The sequence below is a fragment of the Fistularia commersonii genome, chromosome 27, assembly GCF_037954325.1.
Source record: "Fistularia commersonii isolate RoL2024-O1a breed Wild chromosome 27, RoL_Fcom_v1.0, whole genome shotgun sequence".
Classification (NCBI taxonomy): domain Eukaryota; kingdom Metazoa; phylum Chordata; class Actinopteri; order Syngnathiformes; family Fistulariidae; genus Fistularia; species Fistularia commersonii.
This window is the reverse complement of record NC_141310.1, coordinates 13,184,991-13,192,500: the sequence shown is the minus strand read 5'-3', so window position 1 is coordinate 13,192,500 and position 7,510 is coordinate 13,184,991. Positions and strand designations below refer to the sequence as shown.

Genomic DNA, 7,510 nt, shown 5'->3' with positions numbered 1-7,510 from the left:
ATATAAAAAAACAAACAAAAACGCATTCGTTAACAGCACATATCGCACTCCTCTGACATTTGCTTTGAAAATAAAAGCAGCTTGGTTTATAAAGGCTCTGCCGTTTGCTTGCATTTGACGCACAAACCGCTTTTCCCCCTCGTAGCTTCACGTGCGTTAGCGGTAAAAGCTAAATCACAAAGCCAATCTGGGTCATTCAGCTCAGGAAAATTCTCAAGTCGCTCAAAAAAAATGAAAGAATCTCCTGTTTGAGCTCCAACTTTCATCGATCCATTCATTCAATAATTCAAGGCAAGTATGATATTATAAGTATTACATAATATTCCAAAGTGTATGCCACACACACACACACACACATTCATTTGCATGGTGTGAACCTTATGATAAGCATCAGTGTGCCGTGCACTTTATGAATAGTGAACTTATTACTCTTTATACCGAACGAGTGTTTCTTAGTGTTTGTCATACATTTATTCATCAGATGGTGTTTATCAATGTGGTGTTTACTTTGGTATGAGTAATAGTGTACCGTATTTTCACGACTATAAGGCGCACGTGAACGTCTTAGATTTTCCTCATAATGTTGTTGTTGTAAGGCGGACGTAGGAGAGAACACCATGAGAACGTTAAAGTTTTGGCGTTAATTATATTTAAAAAAACGGGTATGTGCGTTATGCAGAACATTGCTGTTTTGACAAACCTGAAAATGGCAAAGAGACACGCTTATGAAGTTTAAACTGAAGGCCGTCGGCTTCGCGGAGGAAGGCGGAAATCGAGCAGCCGCGCGAGAATTTAAGATGAATGAATCGACGTCAAGAAGACGCGGCCGAGTTTCCGTGGAAATGAAAATTGAACATTTCCGAGGAGGTCCGTCTCGGCGCTTCCGTTTCATGAACCGCTGCCATTTTTCCATCCGGACCAGGACTACGGTAGCGAGGCAACTTCCGGAGAATATAATAAAAAGCTGTCCATCTTCCGCTCCGACTGCAGCAAACACATCGCCGACAAACACATCCAGCCCAGCTACATCACTAGCATGGACGACTAGCATCAGAACGCTAAAGTGTGGGCGTGGATTGGATATAAAACCCGCGCCTTATAATCAGGTGCGCCTTATAGTCAGGAAAATGCTGTGCACTTTACATACAAGACTGTCTCAGAAAATTAGAATATTGTGATCAAGTTCTTTATCTTCTGTAATGCAATTTAAAAAAAAAAAAATTACTTTTTCATGATATTCTAATATTTTGAGATTGGATTTTTGAGTTTTCTTAAAGTGCAAGCCATAATCAGCAATATTAAAATAATAAAAGGCTTGCAATATTTCACTTGATTTGTAATGAATCCAGAATGTATGACATTTTTGTTTTTGTCATTGCATTACAGAAGATAAAGAACTTTATCACATGTGAGTTGTGTATTTCGTTTGCGGTATTTTCTTTGTGTATGCCGTTCACCAGGGGTCGCCCTCCTGCGGCTCCCTGTTTCTTTTGAAAATAATGAAGGGGTGTTTCATGAAAATGTATTTTATTTAAATTTGTCCGTTTTGTTTTTTCCATCTCGTAACATCTAAATAAAATCACTCCTAATAATCGATTGCACGTGCCAGTAAAAGGCGACGGCGTTTTTGGTTTGCTGCCGGTGGATAATAAGAATAAGAATAAGAATAACTTTATTTATCCCAAATTGAATTATTGTGCCAGAGTTTCAAGTAAAACAAAACAATAATAAATAATAGTAGTAAATTGAATCAACAGTAAAAAAAAAGGGGGGGAAGAATAAGAAATACAAATAAAACTATAAAGTGTCAAATCAAGGCTATAAAGTGTTTTAAGGTCTTAAGTGCAAAGATTTGAAGATTCCCTGCGGCTGAAGGAAGAGCAATTCATTTATTAATATTATAAATATTAATATAAATTTAATAAAATAATAAATAATAAAATAAATAATAAATAATAACAAAATCAAATTAATATAAATATTAATTAATTTAAGTTCGGCTTTTATTTTGAATACATATATGTATATATATATATATATATATATATATATAAACACAAGAGTGATTCAAATAGACATTAAATATTTTGCTTAAAATCAACCTTTAACCCAACGTCTTTTTCTGACTTCAATACGTTTTACACCCGCACTCTGCAGTTGTTCATTAATTTTAAAAAAACGCAACACATATTTTGCTTCTACATAGCATGAAGCCAAACTAAGTAAATAAATAACCTTACATGCTGTGCTAATTGTAAATATGAAATGTTTGTTTTGCTTTAAACAAAAGGTCGCCGACCCCCGGACCCTTAGAAAAAGCCGTGTACTTTAAAGCACATCTGCATAGTGTTGTTTACCTCAAATACGGCGTTCCTATTGGTGCTCTGGCCGTGTTGTCAAAGAAACGTGGCGTGGCCGCTGCCATGGCAACACGCCGCCTCTCGGGTCGGACCGGTCGGACCTGTTCGGCTTTCGCTCGGCCGCTTTCCCGACGAGCTTCGTCGCGTCCAGGAGTTTCTCGGGTTCTGGAGAAAAAGGGTAAGTGGGTTCGTTTTCACTCGGTGGGGTTTCGGGTTGAAAAGAGTTTGAATTTAGAAAAATTTAGAGTTTAAAGAAATGAGTTCATCCAATGAATGACATCATCGAATGATTTGTATCGCTGTTGTTTTGCTGCCAGTCGCCACTTTTGCACGCTTACACCGTTTACAGTAGTTTTCAGATTATAAGTTGTAGTTTTTTGTCATAGTTTTGCGACTTGTACTCTGGAGCGACTTATATGTGAAATTATTGAGCTCTCTTGCTATGATGTGTGTGTGTCTGCATGTGTGTTTTTGATATATCAGCGATCATCACACACACACGCGCCAACCAATCAAAATTCAGCGGGGGCGGGTCAATGAAAACAGATGCTACATGCGACTTCTGTTCCTATGAAAATGGATCATTTCAACATTCGCGCTAGCTTATAAAAACGGCTGAGAAGGGCTGAACAAAAATGGCACCGAAAAGAAAATCTGCAGGTTACGAGCCGGAAGGAGTGAAATATGCAGCCGGAAACGGTGATCGAGCAGCAGAAAGAAAGTTTGAAGTTAGTGAGAAACTTGTAAGGGACTGGCGGAAAGCGGAGGTTACTCTTACTGAAATGAAGAAAACTAAAAAAGCTAATCGCGGGCTAAAAGCTAGCTAGCCGCGGCTAAAGGAACGAGTTCACACATGGAGAGGCTTGTCAACAGGACGGTTGCGTCTTCACACCAGGTAGTTGCCAAGGAGATGGATAGAAACAAGGACGCCGTCCTGTCGGGATCCAGAAAGGCTGGAATAATTGGAACTGCAAGTGACGAGGACTCTGACGTAGCGACGTACCGCTAGAAGAGGAAGCGGCGCTTTGTTTACCTTCGGAGTTGGCGGAGTTGTTCGGAAGTGACACCGAAGAAGAAGATTTCGTTGGATTTAGTGATTAAGAGTGACTCCGATTGTTTGGTTGTAGCATGTGCTATATGCTATCGTTATTTGAATGACTCTTACCATTAGCATAGCCTAGCAGGCACGTTCTCAGTTTGTTGTTTACGCGTCATATAGGCTATACTTGTTCAGCCTGTTGCTCTCAATTCTATTTTTATTTTAAATTGCCTTTCCAGATGAAATATTTATTCTTGGTGTTGGATTTTATTAAATAAATTTTCCCCCAAAAATGCGACTTATACTCCAGTGCGACTTATGTTTTTTCTTTCTTTATTATGCATTTTTGGCTGGTGCGACTAATAATCCGGCACGGCGTATAGTACGAAAAATACGGTATATATTGTCGCATTACGTATTACCGGAATTTCCGGACTATTGAGCACCTGAATATGAGCCTTTAAAAATAGTGAATGTGACAATGCAGCCATTTTGAATCATTAAAAAAACAAAACAACTAAAACCGGTGAAAATAAATGAAAAAAACCAGCATAATGCAAATGAGTGATAAATATACTGTAATTTCTGGACTATTGAGCGCACCTGAATATAAGCCGCACCGGATAAAAATAGCTAAATCAATAAAAGTGTAAATATACAGGCCGCACATTTCTATAAGCCGCAGGTGTAACAAGAGATATTTAAAGAAACGTAACATCCAGAAAAACGTACTGGAAATGCTTTTTTTAACCGAACGGTGGCTGAAACACGGCTGATGAAAAAGATGAATAATAAATAAGTCCATCCATTTTCTATCCGTGCTTTGTCCTCCTCCAGCTGATGGCTATCTCCGTCCTCCTCCTGCGCGCTAAAACCATTAAAATCATCTTTTTCGCTGTCGGAATTGAACGACCTCAGAATTTCACGGTCATTTCATCGGTCCGATGTGACGAGGATAAACGTGTCTGGCGGAGTGAAGCTCGTTTGCGTAAAAAAAAAAAAAAAAAAAAAATCCGTAAAATCAGCCGCGTTGTTGTTTAATATCTTTAAATCGTGTGAAAAAAGTAGCGGCTTATAGTCCGGAAATGACGGCATCTCTTTCAAAAAAGAAGGCAGAATCGACCTGAAAATAAGGAGTTTCCTGCAACACGTTCTTGCAACACGCTGGTTTCTTCTTGTCGGTGCAGCATTTTAAAGGGAAAGCAAGTTCTAAACATATTTAATATTGATTTTATGAAGAATAAAAGCTGATTGTCCGGAAATTGCGGTATTAAGGTGCAAGTTGTTAAACATCCAATCTGTTTATATGTTTTGTTTACACTGTTTATGTTTAGTTTTTGATCCATTTTCTTGCACTGTCCACTTTCTGCTGTGGTTTCTTGACGTTTCCGCGCTGCAGGACGATTCAAGGACGACTCCAGTCTAATCTGGAGTAACGTCGCAATCTCAGCAATCTCTTTAGTCTCGACAGGATCCGAAAGCTCGTCCGGGACCTTCTGTTTCTCGTGTTCCTGACATTTGACCGCGTTTTCGTAGCGCCGTCAAGGCTTCCGTTCGTATCCGACGCATTTGTTTGGAGTGCGCTCGTGACCTTCCATCTCTGGCGCTTTGCTTGTTTCTTTGATTTGGGAAGTGCTTAACGAAGCAAACCCAATAGGGAGGCGGCTTGTTCACCTTCACTCGGTATGCTCCGAAGACGCTAGCTTTATCTTAGTTTCGGGGGAGGTTACTGGGAACAAGCTCGCGCGCAAGTCGGCACTTTAGCATTAGCCTTAAACTTTTTTTGTCCTCGAACGAAAGCGTGCAGACGCGAGCTATGGAGATGTAGCATGTACTTATTAGCACCCTGGACGGGAGTTCTTTTTTTTCACTGTAACGCCGCCCCGAAACCCCTGAGATTAGCAGTGATCTGCGGCGGCGGCGGCGGAGCCCAAACACTATTGATTGCTAGCGGGGTGCAGGCGGCGCTGGATGAGCGATGAGCGAAGGGGGGGCCGGCGTGATGAGTTCGCCGTGAGGGGGCTGTTTGTCTTTGGGACGGCGAGCGGCGCCGATGTTCACCGCCGCCGCGATCCATCAGCATCCCGCCTGTCCAAGCGCGACGTGTCCATTAAGGGCCGTCACGGCGGCGGCGTGACCGCGGACGCTCTTAGCGACCCCTCTCGCCGTTTCACCCGGGGGTACAAAAAAGGTTTATTTATTATTAATTTCTTTCTTAATCTTAATCCATTCGGGATTAAATTGGATCGCAAGCGGATTCCAGTTAGCGCGTCAGGAAGTCACAGGTTGCGTTTGTTGTTAACCTGTAGCTAAGTCTTAGCATTAGCATTTTCCGTTGTTAGCTTTGGTGCCTCCTTGCCAAACCGCCGGGTCGTGTTTTCCTGCACGTCTTCCGATCAATATTTCTTTTTAAATCGTTTTTCTCACCCCGGGGAATTTTCTTTGTGGTTTTATTTTCTACAGATTTGCGTTTTCTGTTTGGGGTCATTCGTTATCGATCGTTCTTGTACGCTACTTTTTGATGTTTCGAAAGGACGCTTTCTGAGGAGACGTCAGGAAGGAGCCCAGCAGATGTTTAGATGTTTGGAGATCAAGATGGTTTGGCCTCGGAGACACAGGAGGATCTGGTGGAAGGACAAGGAGCTTCTTGGAGGTCTAGAGGAGGAACAGAGGAGCTTCTTGGACGGAGGGGAGGACAGGAAGTCAGCTGTCGGGGAGAGGGTGAGACGGAGGCAGGTGATTGGCTGTGGGTGAGATGGAGGAAGACGATTGGCTGTGCATGAGATGGAGGCAGATGATTGGCTGTGGGTGAGATGGAGGAAGACGATTGGCCTTGGATGAGACAGAAGAAGATGATTGGCTGTGGGTGAGATGGAGGAAGATGATTGGCTGTGCATGAGATGGAGGAAGATGATTGGCTGTGCATGAGATGGAGGCAGATCATTGGCTGTGCATGAGATGGAGGAAGATGATTGGCCTTGGATGAGACAGAAGAAGATGATTGGCTGTGGGTGAGATGGAGGAAGATGATTGGCTGTGGGTGAGATGGAGGAAGATCATTGGCTGTGGGTGAGACAGAAGAAGACGATTGGCTGTGGATGAGACGGAAGAAGATGATTGGCTGTGGGTGAGATGGAGGCAGATGATTGGCTGTGTCCAGCCCTGAAGGGTGCGGCTCATAGAATATTTCCAAATGTTTTTGAGAAGCTCAGGTTTGGTCTTTGGCCGTGAAAAGCAGCCAAACACAGGAGTGGATCTCATACGAGGCTCTTCATCTGAAAATGTAGAGCACATTGTTGCCTCCTCCTCCTCCTCCTCCTCCTCCACCTCCTCCTCCTCCTCCTCTTTCTCCTCCTCTTCCTCCTCCTCCTCCTCCTCCTCCTCCTCCTCGCTGGAAAAACCAGGCCGACTTCCGGAGACATAAAAATAAAAAATCCCCCCCCGATAAGCCGAGAACCCAAAAAGTGCGAGCGGGCGTTCTTCCCGGCGGCCGCCATGAAGCGGCGTAGCTTCTGCGGTCCCAGCAGACCTCCAGCCCCCCTCAACTCTCCAACACCTGCAGAACTCGGCCCTCTGGCCCACTTACATGCTGCTGCTGCTGCGCCGCCGGCGGCGTCCCGTCGGCTCGGCCAAAACCCGGGGGGGGGGGGGGGACGCGGCGTGGGCCAGCAGAGGGCGGCGGCGTCCTCCGGCTGGAGGTTCCTCACCGCCACGCCCTGATCCAAACACAAGGAGCGTCTTTAGCAAGCGATGTAAACATCATCCCGCCTCCTCAAAGACTCACTCCTCAACCCCTCAGTGTACTTGTGTACTCTGAGAACAGTGAACCCTTGTTTACCGCGGGGGTTACCTTCCAAAGAGAACCCGTGATAGGCAAAATCCGTGAAGTAGAAACCCTTTTTTTACAATTATTTTACAATTAAATACTCTATTATACATTGAAAAGAAAGAACAAACCATCTTACAGGCTCATTTGTTTCATAAATAAAGGTACTGTACTTTAGAAAGGATTTTTTCAACAAATAACTTCTGTACTGTGCTGTCAAATAATAATTTTAATCATCAATGTGAACAGAAGGCTTCAAATGGCAGAGATTAGCTCCGCCCACCG

The 7,510-nt window shown here is 43.4% G+C and overlaps 1 long non-coding RNA gene across 1 annotated transcript in view; it reads right to left on the bottom strand.

Moving 5' to 3' along the window:
- The window catches only part of LOC147218073 (uncharacterized), an 8,706-nt gene extending 6,228 nt beyond the window's left edge, over positions 1–2,478 (bottom strand). Inside the window, exon 1 of the long non-coding RNA XR_015108881.1 lies at positions 2,358–2,478. This is a non-coding gene — a long non-coding RNA (uncharacterized LOC147218073). The remainder of the gene's footprint in view (positions 1–2,357) is intronic.
- Between the last annotated feature and the right edge of the window lie 5,032 nt (positions 2,479–7,510).